The 16,387-nt window shown below is 48.1% G+C and overlaps 1 long non-coding RNA gene across 1 annotated transcript; it reads left to right on the forward strand.

Annotated features, from left to right (window-relative positions):
• Positions 1-13,155: 13,155 nt before the first annotated feature.
• LOC125527453 lies at positions 13,156-14,460 on the forward strand. The gene is made up of 3 exons (XR_007292117.1): positions 13,156-13,500; positions 13,917-13,987; positions 14,192-14,460. It is a non-coding gene; the product is annotated as an uncharacterized LOC125527453 (long non-coding RNA).
• Positions 14,461-16,387: the final 1,927 nt, after the last annotated feature.

The following is a 16,387-nucleotide window of genomic DNA, read 5'->3' on the forward strand; positions in this document are numbered from 1 at the left end:
AGGTTATAGACTCATATTGTATTGGGATATGTGATGTTAGAGTAACTAGCTAAGTTACTTAATTGGCCTTTCTCCTTATTAACTCAGTGCTATAGGCAATTCTGCTGAGTTGAAACTTATGTTACTCTTGAAGTCACACTCCCACTATGGCCAGTCTTAAATGGATTGAGACCCCTGATCGGTAATAAAGTATGATCCATGGGTGACGACCAAGAAAGCAAGGACGTCGGTATCACCATTGACTGCAGCTTCTTTTTAGCACTCGCCTCAAGGAGAGGAATCAAAGCATCCACTGCGGACGTTCCTTTAATCATGCTTCTCTTATTATTATAACAAATTAGATCTAAACTTTAGCGCACAAGACAACTTAGTGGTGCATTACCAACTCTAGCTTTGTGGTTGCCACCTTTGTTCGACAGCAGGTCGCTTCATTAAGAAAAGAAAAGATTATTCTAAAAAAAAGATTTACTAAAGCACATCTAGAGAAAATTCTTCTTTTTGCGGGAACATCTAGACAAAATTGAAGTATTGCACATCTAGGTTTTGCACCACGATTAATTATTATTAGATTGGTGCAAACTTTTGTCTCAGCACACAAGCAGTGTTGTTTCTCTTCTTTGTCCAACATGACCGTTTGTGCCACGGCTCGGATCCATGGCGGCGGCCATGGCTGGTGGCACGCGGCGCTGCTTGGCAGCGGGCGGCGCCGGCGTGGTCAGGTGGGCCACTTCCCTGGCTATGTGGATGGCGGGGAGGTGGTGGGCTTCGGCTGCGGCGGCGGTTCCTCGCTGGATGTTGGTGGCCATGGTGATGTTCGTCCTCGACCCCGATCTACTCCGATCTGCAGCGGATCCGGCCTTTGGTGGCTTCGGTCACCGTTCTTGGGTGCTGGCCTTGCAGATCCGGTGGCTGGAAGGGTTCCAGGGGAATCTCTTGGCCGGTGTGGCGGCCACTCCGATGGCAGTGCCTTTGGGTGTTGCTTCCCTCATTGGAGGCTTCGGAGAGGATCTCCTTCCTTCCACCCCTCCCAGGAGCTCAGGTGAAAACCTCAGACCCCCCTGTTCCAAGCGACGACGACACCACGGTGGCGTGCTCCCTCCTGAAGGCGTTGCTCGGGGGCTGCTCAAGCGGCGGTGGAGGTGGCGGCGGTTCGGTGTCGACACATGCATTCTGGTCAGCTTCATCTTGGAGGCTGCGGCGACGTAGGCGACGCTTGTCTGGTGGAGCTACTACCGATGGTTGAGGCATCGTTGGCAGTCTGCGCCATCAGGTTCGGGGTGCTCAGGGGGAAACCCCAGATCTGGGTCTTCCGGATCGGATGATGATGACGTTCTATCGCTTTCCCTTCTGGGGGCATCGTCTTGGAGCAAGTGCTGGCTGGAGGGATGGTGGAGCGGTGTTTCATCCCACACTTTGATGGTGGCGAAGATCGATGGCATGGCGCTGTGGAGACTCGGCGCCCGACGTGCGGAGATGGGCTCGCGCAAGAGGAGGTTGTTGTCTGGCGTCATGGTGACGTCGATGGCAGAGTGGCCAGACAAGGTAGAAGCCTCAATATGATCTGAAAACCTGCGGAAGATGGCGGCGACGACACACGAGTGCGTCTGACCGGATTGTGCCCCAGACCCGGTATGTGGCTTGGCTGGGGCTTCCGAATGAGTTTCGGCTTCCGGCTTTTGATGTTAGGCTTAGGTGAGTGGTTTGGGTAGTGGCCCAGCTAGCACCCCTTCATCATTTTGCATAGGAGTAGCGGCATATGTTATTAAGATGGTGGATTCAGGCACATTGTTGTAATACTTTGTCAGGTCCTCAAGAATAATCAATAAAGTGGTCGTATGCATCTCCCAGATGCAGAGGCCGGGGGTCATCCTCCTTTTCTAAAAAAAAGAGCAAAAGGTAAATTAGTCCAGCCAATTGGTCCCCAAGACATCTCGGTCAGGTTGCCGCTCGGGGTTTCCTATCTACTCATCATCATAGTAGTCCACGTTGTAGCACCATAGTAGTAACCCTTTGAAACTGTGATTATAGCAAGGGTGAGTATATGACTACTCCGCAAGACTCATGCGGATCTACGCTACTTATGCACCTTGTCTCAAGGGAGGGGTACATCGGTTAAGTGGTGCAAGCACCTAAGCACTCTACAAAGACACCCTACAAATTGCGTCTATAGGGAAGAAGAAAGAGCGCATAAAAGTAAAGAGACACAGACACTACTCTATTCACCTACCTACGCAAGTATAGTACTTTTGACTACAACTCCTTGTGAGAGATCTAGGTTCCAAACGGAGGTTCTTGTGGGCATGCATTACCGACAATTCCAGCCAAATCTATGCTTTCACAGTTGTCTACCAAACAACATGTAGCTTTTTCACTGTTCTCCGCTCACAACAGCTTTCTCACAGTTCACAACTTACATCAGCTTTTTTCAGAATTTACAACTCAACCAAACACACCCTTAGTCATATTTGTTAAATTCATATCTTGCAATGGGTCGATGGTAGCTGCCTATGTTTCTTGTTGATGACTTTGACCTCGTTGCCTTGCATCATCTTCACTAAAAATAATAAAAAATAATTATGTGCACCACAATGATGCAGAGGCCGGGGTTTCACCTCCTTTATTTTGAAAGAAAAAAAAGATACCCTTTCATACACATACCCTTTCATCTTCACTAAAACTAGACTGGAGATCCCATTTCGAGCGGCGAGAGGTTGGAGGCAGAGATCCATGGCGGCTGGAGATCCCACTCGCTGATCTCTCGACCCCGTCCCGTGCCCTGTGTACCCCTCCTCATCCTCCATCCATCCTGTGGTTGATTTATCTTTGATCGGAAAGGTGGGTCAGGGTCGACTGGGCGGGCGACCATGCACCCGACCGCAACGGCGCCGTCCGCCGTCGGTGATCGCCGGCGCGTCGGCGGGCGGTTCTGGGCTCTCGCCGAGTCCGACGAAGAAGACGCGGACGACGATGGGGATGCATCTCCGGCGGAGGCGCCGCCCTCACCGACACCTTCAGATCTCGTTTGCGATTTATTCCATGCAGGCTATTGCGAAGATGAAGTGGCCATGACGATCGATCAGGTTCTACCACCGGACGATCCGGCGCGTATCGGTCTTCACGTGGGCAAGAAGATCAAGATGATCCGGCGCGTTGTTCATCGAAAGACGGCGGCGTCGGCGATCCGTCCCTGGAAAGGACCCATTCCTAAGGTGAGTCTTCCAAATCTTACATTATTTGATATGATTAGACCGGAATCTTGGATTACGGTGAAGAAGCGGAAGAATGCGAGGCGGCACGCCGGTCGGCAGGCGTCGGCGCCGCCCGTCATGGCTGCGGCGGCGACCGAGATCTCGACCGCGAGGTCGATTCGTTTGAATCAGCTGCTGGGTGCGGCTGGGCCGGTTCGGACAGATTTGGGCCTGCGTGAAGTTGGGCCGGAGTCAGATGGGTATGAGGCCCATGCTGCTCCAGGCTCTTCTGCCCGTATCATTATCGATGCCCCATGCACGTACGAGGGCGAGCGTGATTTCTGTCGTGCGCCATCGCCCCTTCCTTCAAGGGTTCGCAAGCTTGGGTCGCGAGGTTTCCCGGCTTGCAGGGCTAGTCAGGCAAGGAGGATCCCTCCACTCCGTACGATGGCCGGCCGTGGGGCAGCTCCGCCGCCTGCTGGGAAGACCACCGGTGCGGTGGGAAGGGGCGGGGCAGCTCCGCCGGCGGCGGCAGGGCCTGGGCGAGGTGTCCTGGCGCCGCCCGGACAGAGACCGCCGGCGGGCGGTGGAGGGGCGCTAGGTCTTCCGGGCCGGGGCGCTACTCTCTAGGGCGCCCGGCCACCGGGGCAGCAGCTCCCTGCTGCAGGGCGGGGTGGGCCAAGGCCGCCTGCGCCGGGTGCGGCGCCCGGAGCTATACCGACAGCGGGTCGTGCTGGCATGCGGCCGACGGCGCCGGGCGTGGCCGGAGTGGCTCCGGCTGGTTGTGGTGCTACTGCCCTTGGGGTGGTGCAGACTCCCTCTAGTGGTCCGCCTCGCGCCGCACCTCCGCCCCACTATGTCACAAGGCCGACTCAAAACTGCGCGGGTCCAACACAGACGAGGCCGAACTCTAGCAACAGAGACCCCAAGGATCCGCCCCGAGGCCAGTGGGGGGATGATGGGTATGATGCGTATGGTGACGGACAGCACCGAGGATCCTCTTCCACGGGAGGAGGTCGTGGATTTGCCTGGCAAAGCGACGGGTCTGCTGAGAGACCGTTTCTTGGCCCGGCAGGTGGTTTTGTCGAGGGGGCCTCCGGCCCAGATCACCGTCAGAGAGGAGGCTTTCGTGGCCATCGTGGTGGTCGGGGTGGGGGCCGTGGGAGATTTCGCCGACCGCCCCCGCCCAGGGCAGTTGATCCTGCGGCGTCTATAGTGGAGTCCGACCATACTTGCACTGAGCTTCCTCCCCAGGCGATGGAGGTGGTGAATGCCTTGGCCAGTGTTGAGGTTCCTGAGGCTGGGACGGTGGATGAGGCTACCGACAGGTCTGATGCCGAGAGGGCGTCCAAATATGCACGTAAGAAGGAGAGGATGATTTGTTACCGTTGTGGTGAGAAGGGCCACTTCATTGCTGAGTGTGAGGCCCAACTGTGTGAGTCGTGTGGCAAGCCTGCACATGACTCGGGGGAGTGCCCGTTGTTGCGTGACCTGCCTCCGACGCTTAATATTTATGGAGTCTATTGTGCTGAGCTCATGTTTTTTTAGTCCCCGGCGGCGAGAGAGGTCCCGGAGGATACCCTGAGCTTGACTACCGGGATTGTGAAAGCGACCCAGGGAGAGGTGACTGAGGCACAGATTGTGAGGAGGCTTCAGGAGCTGGCCCCCGGGGATTTTAGATGGGAATTGGTGCTCATCGAGGACAGGGTTTTTAAGGTTGATTTCCCAACTATGGATGATTTGCAGAGATTGTTGAGCTTTGGCTTGTGCAGAGTCCCCGGTACTAAGTGTATCCTGGAGTTCCACGAGTGGAAGCAGGTTGAGCCTAAGGGGAAGCCGCTTATGCAGGTCTGGTTGTGGTTTAGAGGGGCTCCATCTAAGCCTTTGCAGGATGCTCGAGTGGTGGCTAGTATGGGCATCTTGGTTGAGAAGACAGAAAAAGTCGATATGGCTTTCACACGTGCCCATGGGGTGGCCCGGCTTTTAGTGAGTGTTCTGGATATTGAGTTCGTGCCTGATAAGGTCAACTGGACCTATAGGGGAGAGGTGTTCCCGCTAGAGATCGAGTTTGAGGACACTGATTTATTTGCTGATGCGGTTAATGGTAACGATGTTGACATGCACGACAGTGATGGAAATGCGGGGGCCAAGGGGGCACCGTCAGATGAGCCCACGCGAGAGGGGTCTCACGGTTCTCACCCAGCTACTCAGTTGCCTGGGGATGGGACCGGGGTTGAGCCCGCAGCATCACCAGCGGTGCCCATGACAACTCTGCATTTTGGGTCCTTTGAGCCAGCCTCGGCACCTCCCAGACTATGGAGTGACCGGGTAGATTCTGATGATTATCTTGAGCACACGCTCCCTCCGTTGGAGTTCGAGGGGGATGCTGGATTGTGTGCTGGACGGTCGGCAAGGACTTTGGTTGGAGCTACGGAGAGGAGGCCGGAGGGTGCTTCTCTTGTCCTGGCGCCTCACGTGGACGCGACTCCGGTGTCGGTGACTGCGGGCGAGATGGGTCATGGGGGAGGGGGTTCGGGGCAGGTGGCCTCGCCTTCTCCCATCCCCATCCCAATCTCGGTGGCGTCGGTGACGCCGACCCCGAGGGGGTCGGCCGGTGCTGGGAGAGGGAGCCCGAGGCAGGCGGCCTCGGCTCCTGCTACTCCGGTGGTGGCGGTAACCACCGCGGCAGCAGCTGCGTTGGGGGGTGCTGGGGCAGGAGGCCCTAGCTCCTCCTTCTTCCCCGACGGTCAGGAGGACCGCTTCTCCTTCACCGATGGCTCATCCGTCTGAGCCGACGGGTGGGGTGGGAGGAGGGCGCGGGCAGGCAGTCCCCGCCATCCCCTCTTCGCTCATACCCATGGCCGGGGTCCCTGGTGTGGGGCACCCAGCTGAGGGGCTCGGGAGCCCGCAGACGCCTTCTCTGGTAACCTCGGTAGACCCTTTGAGGGACTCTGTGCCAGGTTTTACTAGGGAGGAGGTTGTCGCGTTTGGCGGGATCCCGGACCCTATCTCCGAGGGGAGACGGATGAGTGCTCGCATCCTCGACATCTCGAAGGTGGATGATATGCAGCAGCGGTGCGCTATGAGGGAGGCCAAGCTTCAGGAGGCTGCATTATCTTCTGGTATGTCCGTCAACTTATCTAATTCCTTATTGCATTTTTCTAATGAGGAGATTATAAATAATGCAAATCAATTAGGAGTTTCACTAGGTGCTACGAATAGTGAGATTACCAATTCGGTAAATGATCTATTAGATTTGGAGGCGGAACGTGCCTTAGAGACTATTCGTAATCTTGCAGCAGTTAAACCAATGAATGATGATGAGATTGATGCGTTAGGGGTTAGAGTGCTCGATAATTTGTGTGCGGATCTAGCACCCCCCAATCATGACTCTGAGGAAGATGATGTACCCCTAGAGAATGATGCTAGTAATATATGTGAAACTGGTTATGAGGATCGGGCGACAGAGCCTAGTAAACCTAAGCGTAAGTGGAAAAGGAAGATCTATCCCGATTCCGCAGTTCGTAGGAGTGCTAGGATTCGAACCACTAAAAAATTCCATGATGAAATATGAGAGGAATCTTTTGGAATAGCAGAGGTCTGAAGGACTTGGCTAAAAGAAGATTCCTAGCTGAGGCAGCTTTAGAGCAGAGGTTAGATTTTGTTGCTCTATCGGAGACGGGTAGAGATAACTTTGCGCCCCAGTTTCTTTCTTCTCTTGTGGGTGGTATTGATTTCGATTGGCATTGCCTCCCTCCGCGAGGAAGATCGGGTGGTATCTTACTAGGTGTGAGATGCGACTCGCTTGAAGTCCAAAGTGTAGTGATGGGCGACTTCACGGTGAAGTTTCGAGTCAGGTCTAGGATAGATGGTTTTAACTGGGCTTTGGTGGCGGTTTATGGTGCCGCACAGCTCGAGCTTAAAGGGGAGTTTCTGGCGGACCTTGTTCGAATCTGTGGGTCAGAACAGCTTCCAATTTTAGTTGGAGGTGATTTCAATATCATCAGGAGGAGAGAGGAGAAGAACAATGATAACTTTAACGGCAGATGGTCGTTTATGTTCAATACCATTATTGAAAGCTGGGATCTAAGAGAGATAGAGCTTTCTGGTAGAAAGTTTACCTGGGCTAATGCTCTGCCAAACCCTACCTATGAAAAACTTGATCGAGTTCTTGCGAGCGTGGAGTGGGAACAAAAGTTCCCTCTGGTTACGGTGCAAGCTCTTTCGAGGGGAATATCTGATCACACCCCATTGTTCGTGGACTCAGGGGAGCCGAACCACGTGGGTAACAAGAACACCTTCTCTTTCGAGATGTCATGGTTTGAACGTGAGGGGTTCGTGGACTTGATCGCCAGGGAATGGGATAGAGGTGTAGGAGGCAAGACTGCGATAGAGCGTTGGCAGAATAAGATTAGGCATTTGAGAAGTTTCTTACGGGGTTGGGCTAAGCACCTCAGTGGTGTGTATAAGATTGAAAAGGATAGACTCCTTACTCTTATATAGGCCCTGGACATACAGGCCGAATCCACTATTTTATCGCCAGCTGAGCTTCAGGTTAAAAATAAGGTGGAGAAGAGGTTGAAAGAACTGCTCCGCGAAGAAGAATTGAAGTGGGCTTTGCGTGCTAAAGTCCGCAAAGTGGTCCAAGGGGACACGAATACTCAATTCTTCCATTTGATAGCTAATGGCAAGCACAGAAAGAAGCGTATCTTTCAGCTTGAGCAAGACGAGGGCACTATTTTAGGTCAGGATAACCTAAAAACATATATTACCGACTATTATAAGCAGTTATTTGGACCTCCGGAAGATAATTGTGTGTCCCTCGATGAGTCCAGGACTGAGGATGTGCCCCAGCTATCGGCTGACGATAATGATATTCTGGTTGCCCCGTTCTCGGAGAAGGAGGTGTTTGATGCTATTGCACAGATGAAAAACAATAAGGCTCCCGGACCGGATGGATTCCCGGCAGAGTTCTATAAAAAGTGCTGGCACATTATTAAGGGGGATTTACTACCTATGTTCCATGACCTGTTCTCTGGACAGCTTCAATTGTTTCACTTGAATTTTGGGACTATCACACTGCTTCCCAAGAAAACGGATACTGTGAGAATTGAGCAATTCAGGCCGATCTGTCTCCTCAATGTTAGTTTCAAAATTTTCACCAAGGTCAGGACTAACAGGCTCACACAGATTGCGCATTCTGTGGTGCAATAGTCCCAAACTGCTTTCATGCCGGACAGAAATATCCTTGAAGGGGTGGTCGTCCTGCATGAAACACTCCATGAAATCCATTCCAAAAAATTAGATGGAGTAATTTTTAAGGTGGATTTCGAAAAAGCGTACGATAAGGTCAAATGGCCATTCCTCCAACAGTCATTGCGTATGAAAGGTTTTGATGAAGCCTGACGCCGACAGGTTGAATCATTTACGCAAAAAGGTAGTGTGGGAATTAAAGTTAATGATGACATAGGTCATTACTTCCAGACACATAAAGGCCTAAGACAAGGAAATCCGATGTCCCCTATACTGTTTAACATTGTGGTGGATATGTTAGCAATTTTGATAGGACGGGCTAAGGAAAATGGTCAAGTAGGTGGATTGGTACCTCATCTTATTGATGGAGGTGTATCCATCCTTCAGTACGCTGATGATACAATCATCTTTATGGAGCATGGCTTGGCCAAGGCAAGAAATATGAAGCTTGTGTTATGATGCGATTTTCCTTTATGGTACAATCCTTCAGTATGCTGATGATACAATCCTTCAGTACCTGATGATACAATTATCTTTATGGTATCTTACTAGGTGTGAAATGCGATTCGCTTGAAGTCTGAAGTGTAGTGATGGGCGACTTCGCGGTGAAGTTTTGAGTCAAGTCTAAGATAGATGGTTTTAACTGGGCTTTGGTGGCGGTTTATGGTGCCGCACAGCTCGAGCTTAAAGCGGAGTTTCTAGTTGGCGATTTGATGTGTATTCGGTAGTGAAACACCTAGAGCTAAGATCCAGCACTTCGATGTTCCATGGAGACAACCCATGCTTACGGTTGTACTTTTATCTTATCTTCTCTACTTAGTAGGGCAAAAATGGAATCATCCATTAAGTATTTCATTGATATTAAAAATACAAGCGAAGAAAACAACAATTATGCCACGCTTGGGAGCACTGTAGAAACTAGGGGATGCCCAACGGGCTGCGGCAGGAATTTGTACCAAAAAATATTGAAAATGGTAGAAAACAAGAACGAAAGAGCCGCGCTTTGATTCAACCCTCCTCACTAAACATATAAAAGGCAATATAGAGGAATTACAAATTATACCCATTTTCATATGTACGGCGGGTCACCGACGGAAATGTATAATCCTAGTGTACAGCATCGCTCCAAAAAAACTCCCGTGCGCGAAGCATCAAACCCAAGATCTCTTGATATAGAGGACGTGCTACAACCAATTCGGCTAGCGAGAGTTCTTGTTTTTGTAGCAGCGCAAACCCATAAGGATAATACCAAACACAGATTCGAATATTTTTTAAAACTTCGAACGCAATTTTTTTTGGAAAAAAGAACATGTATGTTTTATGAATCGCGAACACTTTTCGGATTCCTGAACCGATTTTAAGAAAGAAAAAAGAAACAATTTTATAAAGCGGACCATTTCTTAAAAGTCATGAAATGTTTTTGAAACGCGATCACTTTTTCAAAACATGATTTTTTTTTATAATTTCAAAAAAATTGGGAATGCGAACAATTTTTGAAATACCCAAACAAACTTTGGAAAGACGGATATTTTTTAAAGTTCATGATTTTTTTTAAACATGAACATAACACGAACATTTTTGGAAAAAATTGAACAATTTCTGAAAAAAAGATGTTTGAAAGTGCCGAATATAAGTTGGAGACATGAACATTTTTTGAAATCCCAAACATTTTTTTAAAGTTGTGAAAATTTTGAACATACCTAAACAATTTTTGAAAAACACTAAAATATTCAGAAATTCCCAAACAAAATTTTAAATGTGAACTTTTTAAAATTTTATTAACAAATTAGAAAAGATGAACATTTTATGAAAATTCTAAACATTTTAAATGAAAATATTTTTTAAAGAACTTGAAAAGTAGAAGAAACCATTGTTCAGGAAATCGGTAACTGGTAGCTGCTCGGTCGGCTTGGGAGTAAAGATTAATCGCTGAATCCGCCTATTAACTAGATTAATCGGTACACCATTAATCGGTGGATTAAATAGGAACTTGCCAACATATATCTAGTTTTTTATGTATTATACCATACTATCATGTTCTCAACTATGTAATATACCAAAATATGCTACTGTTTGGTCAAACCCTAGCTACTGAGGAGCGAGAGGGGGATGGGAGGGGTTATAGGGCAAAATTTTGGGCTCTGTTTGCCCACAAGTTAATGGGTCAACAACGATTAATCGGCCTAACAACGGATTAATCGGTCTGACATGCCAATTAATCAACCTCACAAGTTAACATGATGAATAAGTGCTAAGACTATCTAAGTGGAGTATTTAGGGCATGTTATCTAAGGATAGGGTCTATCTACACACCCCCAGAAAATAGTTGCATCAAAGAATGGCCAGCACCTAAGACTATCACTCAGTTGAGGAGTTTTCTTGGTATGGCTGCCGAAACAGAAGATTTGTCAAGAATTATTGGATCAATTCTAGGACACGTCATGACTGTCTAAAAAAGATTCATTCCAGTGGTCAGATGCTCAAATTGAGGCCTTCACAACATTGAAGAATTGTCTGGTCACTGCTTCTGTTGTGGCTTTGCCTGATTTGACCCTACCATTTACTTTTTAAACAGATGCATCAGGTCAACATATTGGTTCTGTCCTCATGCAACAAGGCAGACCAATTGCCAGAAAAGGAAATGTTGTCATGCAAAACAGGGGTGTCAAAGTAATAATCAAGTGGTCTAAACAGGATTCTTACCAATTTAAACTAAATGTAGATGCATCATATTAAGAAGGAGATGGGTCGACGAGTGCTGCTTTAAGAGATCAGTATGACAATTCTGTGTCAATTCAGTACATTGCCATTATATTCCAAATGCATCATCTGCCTGCTAGTGGATCCAGGGTCACCTGTTGCACCCGAGTCCAGAGGTCAGCAAACTGTCGGAGTTGCGTAATCTAGGAAATCTGATGGAGGCACAGCATCCATTTGTTGTTGGAGACTGCATCATGGACAGAGACGTTTTTGTGGGAGCAGAGCTTGAAGACATCCGGAGCAAGGAGCCATGGCACATTTCCATCGAGCCAACGATCGTTTCAAAAACTGGCAGAAATTCTGTTCCCGACGGAAACCACAGTGGATGCAGAGAAGAGAGCAAGTTCATCCTTATCACAAGGGATCTCAGTGTTGGTCTAGGGCCGATCCTTGTCAGTCCATTCGTACCATTTCCACCTGAGGCGAAGTGCACGGGACCTCCCGTTGCATGGTCCAGCCAGCGTTTGTTCCGTGCACGGGACAAACTACTCCAATGCTTTTTCTTGGCACTGCTCCGTACAACACCAATCAACCCATCTTAGAAATCGTGCGTCAACATTAGCAGTGGAACAGTGATACGTCAGTCGTGCTGGCTGAGCAACGCAAAAGTCATCCTCTTCTGCCCATCCAGAACGACTCTACACATAGGAAAACTAGCATTTTATTTGCTTGTGCGATATTAATTCATTGATATCTATCGAATAAAAACTCTATTTTTTAATATTTGAATTTCTAACGAGAGATAATGCCGGAGACAGTTTATGTCGTAACTGTAGTGTGAGCAGGAAAAGAGAGAAAGACAAGCCTGCATGCGTCCTTTATACAGCGGCGTGACGTAAAGTGGGGTGATGGCCTACCATAATACACAACCGAGCGGCTAGGTGACAGTCGACTGAAATTTGAAAAGGGTAAGTCGATTCTCCTTTTTCTATTCCAACCGTTTGATCAAAATTCAGCGGACGTCGTTCATCTTCAACCTCCTGCCTCTTCTTCCTCTCGCGCACCCGCCGATCCACCTCAACCCTAACTGCGGGCCACCGCCTCCCGCGACCGCCTCGCCGCCCCGCCCTTCCCTAAACCACCCCCTCACCGCCGGTCTTCCTCCGCCCCGGCCATCCCTCTAGGGCCCCCCAACACCGAGTTTTTTCTCCGGCCACATCCCCACCACCGCCGGCTACCACTGCCCCCATCCTGAACCCTAAGATAGATAATGGGGTGATGACGGCGAGCCCATTCCTTCTCTCCGGCGAGGCCCTTCCTTCTCCTTCCATGATTCAAAAATCGACTGACCCAAACTCGAAAAGTCAGTAGACTGAAATCTAGCTAAACTAATAGCCAATACTACACGTGTACATTGAAGGCTAGTTTGGATGCACTATGATCACCAACTATACCAACAGCAGATGCATGCATGGGGGAATCTATTTTCTCTCGGTAACCCGCATTAGTAGAAAAATGGTCAAACGAGAAGCACATTAGTGCCGGTTTGAATTTGAGCTAGCCAGGCCGCTCTCATTAGTACCGGTTCGTGGCGAACCTTTAGCACCGGTTCATGCTACGAACCGGTACTAATGAGAGTGGTGGCAGGATGTCAGTCTGGGCCCCTCCAGCACCTTTAGTCACTACCAGAAACTGAAATATTTCTGTGAGTCTCTTATTTTCCTGTCGGGCCCGCGTTAGCGCACAGGAAAATGGGCTTCTACTGTCGGGCCGCAACTGCACGCCAGGAATAGATTTCTTTTCCTGTGCGCTCATCCATCGACCCACAGGACTAATAATATACCTGTCGGTCGGTTCTCGGCCCACTGGAATAGCCCATTTGGCGCCACTGATTCATCTAATTCGCGCCAAAGGTAGCCCATGTCCCGCCGCTTTGCCAATTCGAGCCCGCCGTTTTTCTCAAAAAAAAAGAACATATGGGCTCTATCCCCAGATCGCTTCCAGACCTAGCTCACTCACGAACATTCTCCCCAAAATCTCAGCCCTCCAACCTAGCTCTCTCTGCATCGGCCGGCGGCCGGCTGCGCCCCAAATCCCTCGCCGTCGGCTGCGCCCCCAAATCCCTCGCCTATTCCATTCTCTCGTTCGCCCCCTCCGCCCCCAAATCCCTTGCCTCTTCCATCCTCTCGTCCACCCCCTCCGCCTGATTCGCTGGTCAGTAGCCCAACGACCTGCTGCCTCCGAAGTGTTGCCGGCAAAGCTTCCCGCGGCGTCCGGAAGAGGGTCGTCGTCAACGACCCCGTGGCCGCCGTCACTCGACCACTGCATCCTTCCCTGAGCGGCGCCCTTTCCAATCTAGGTAACACCCTTTCCTATACAGGTGACGCTCATATGGTATATGAGATTTGTTTGTGGTAAGTGGCGGAGGAGCCCATATGGCCGAATCTTTCATTGTGCTGGTAGTACATGCCTAATCCATCTAGGAATAAGATGGATTTGATAGAGTTCGGGGTTGTGGTTGTTATCCCCGTTGCTGGTAGTACATGCCTAATCCATGTAGGAATAAGATGGATTTGATAGACTTGGGGATTGTGGTAGTTACCCATCCACGGCATAGTATTAGGCCCTATCAGATTTGTGCTGAAAAAAATACAAATCTGTATGCCTATCCTGATTTGGCACTTGTTTTTTTAGTAGACTATCAAATACTTTGTCTTGCTGATTAGACTACCAAATACCAAAATCAAAGTCAAATCTTTTGCTTACATCTCCCAGGTTACAGGACTTCTGAAGTTATTTCACTTGTTGACGAGAAAGAAAACATAGTTAAACTGCTGATTGTCAAGGTAGTGGTCAGTACTACATGCTTGTTGTCGTTTAATATTGGTTGATTTCTCAAATATATTCTATGCATGTCTTGTTTTCTGATCTGATAATGCTTACCAAAGGTTTTTATTATTTGTTGATGTGATTGTTTTTTGAGCTCTTTCTTTTTCATTTCCTACTATCCTTATGCTAATTATCTTAAATTGTTATGCTGTGTGTAATAGGATTAGATCTTGGATTTGCTAGTGGATTTTGGGAGTTTCTTAGCCAGCTTGGTGACTCCATATTTTTCACTATTTCAGCAAGTCTTTGGTAAGCATTAAACTTTCAGCATTACATTTTTATCTTATGTGTACATCTGTTTGCTTCCAATTGCTATATATGTATTGTTGTTGCTAAATAACTCATATTAAGTATGATATGTTGAGGTTAAATAAGCAAATAGCTGATCTATTCCATTTTCAACACATAATTTGTTAAATGGCAGATCGTGCATGGAGAGAAGAAACTGAGGCCGTTATCTTTAGCATCATTTCGGCGAACTATTCAAGAAAACGAAGAACTGAAGCGACGAGCTATTCAAGAAAATGAAGAACTGAAGCGACGTAATGAGAACCTTCAAAAGATAGTGGATATGCATGGAAGACTTTTCTTGGTACTTGCAAATTTGTGCACATGTTTCAGATTGATTGTTCAAACCAGCTATTCTAATGTTGCATACTTGTTCATAGGCCCTTTTTAAGGAGATGGGAAAAGAACTACCAGAGGAGCTACGCCAAGGAGAAAGTTTCCAACCACATGTAAGTACATTACTTCCTGAAACTTTTTTCTCAAACTGATGGTCAGCCAACCATTGTAAATAAAGAGTATTATGTTATTTGAGTAGCCATTAGCCATGTCATGAATATCTTAGATCTTATTGATTGGTAAGGTACTTTATACAGATTTAGCTTGATAGACGGCACTACTTCCTCTCAATCCCCCCCCCCCCCAAATATGTTGAGATATGCTTGTGGGAGTGCATCTTGATTCCGGCATGCACATGTAGTCCCAACTTAAGTGAATTTACACCATGATTCATTCTATTTTTCTAGGATCTCAATTTTTGATCACTCTCATTTAGTTAAATTTATCATACTTAAGTTCTTGGCCAAATCTGTTCGAAACACCATTTGTGGTAGATGTTCATTGTTTATTCTGACCATCCTCTCTTAGTTAAAATTACTACTAACGTTGTTGGCCAAATCTGTCCAAAATGGATGTGTTGATGGTTTACTCACAAAAGGCCATTTGGTTTTATTATCATTTATATTTTCTACCTGATGGTTTACTGCAACTTTTAATTGAGAAGCCTTTTCTGGTTTGCTTCATAACCTCTCTTGGTCTGTCTAAATAAATAATCTTATGTAGGTGGGCACTAATTCATCTCAAATTGGAACCCAAGCGCTTGATGACAACACTGGTGATGGTGATTTGGGTGGAACTGTTGGCGGTGACAACTCCAATGGGAATATTGGCGACATGGCTATTGGTGCAACTAACCTTCACTCCAACAACCACGAAAGCGAGACTTAGAGTGGTAGTAACCTGGGCAGTGCCTTTGTTGACTTAGAGCAGGGTAACACAACTTTGGAACTAATGGTGGTGTTGGTAACAGAGTAGCATTTTGGAAGTTGCAATAGACACTAGAGGCAGGTTATCTACTTCTGTGAAGTATGTTGTATTTTGTTTGTAATGCACTGAAGCTTATCCTTGCAACTTGCAAGTTGAACAATTTATCTTTTGTTGTCGAGAACTATTATGTACTTAGATGTGCAAAACTAAATCTTATCAGTCCAATTTATGGTAGTGATTGGCACAAGGATCATCATGGTATAATTTGTGTTGATAGATGCAGTATACATATTTTAAATGGATCATTAAGCCGCACCATCCATTGCTGGCGGTTTTGGGCCGACAGGACTAATAATTCTGGTTGTGACATGTACAAATTCCTGTCGGGCACGAACTCACAGCGAAATGTAATGAGTATTCCTGTCGGTGATGAACTGACAGCGAAATGTTGCGAATTTTCCTGTCAGTTCGGACTGACAGGGAAATAACGGATACTCCTGGATACCCTATACCTGACGAAATCATATTTTCCTGTCGGTCACCGTCAGGGAAATGTTTCCTGTCGGTCGGCCGACAGGCAAAAGCAAGTTTCCCTGTCAAGCTATCTCTGTCGGCTTTCCCTGACGGGTGACCGACGGGAAATACTTTCCCTGTCGGGTTCGGCTCTTTTCCTGTCGGTTTCCAACCCACAGAAATATTGCGGTTTCTGGTAGTGAGTACCGGTTCGTGTCACGAACCGGTACTAAAGGTCGTCCTACATAAACCCTTCGTCCACCCGCCGAGCTCGCTCTGTTCTTCCCCTTTCC

The sequence above is a fragment of the Triticum urartu genome, unplaced genomic scaffold (genome assembly GCF_003073215.2).
Source record: "Triticum urartu cultivar G1812 unplaced genomic scaffold, Tu2.1 TuUngrouped_contig_3937, whole genome shotgun sequence".
Lineage (NCBI taxonomy): Eukaryota > Viridiplantae > Streptophyta > Magnoliopsida > Poales > Poaceae > Triticum > Triticum urartu.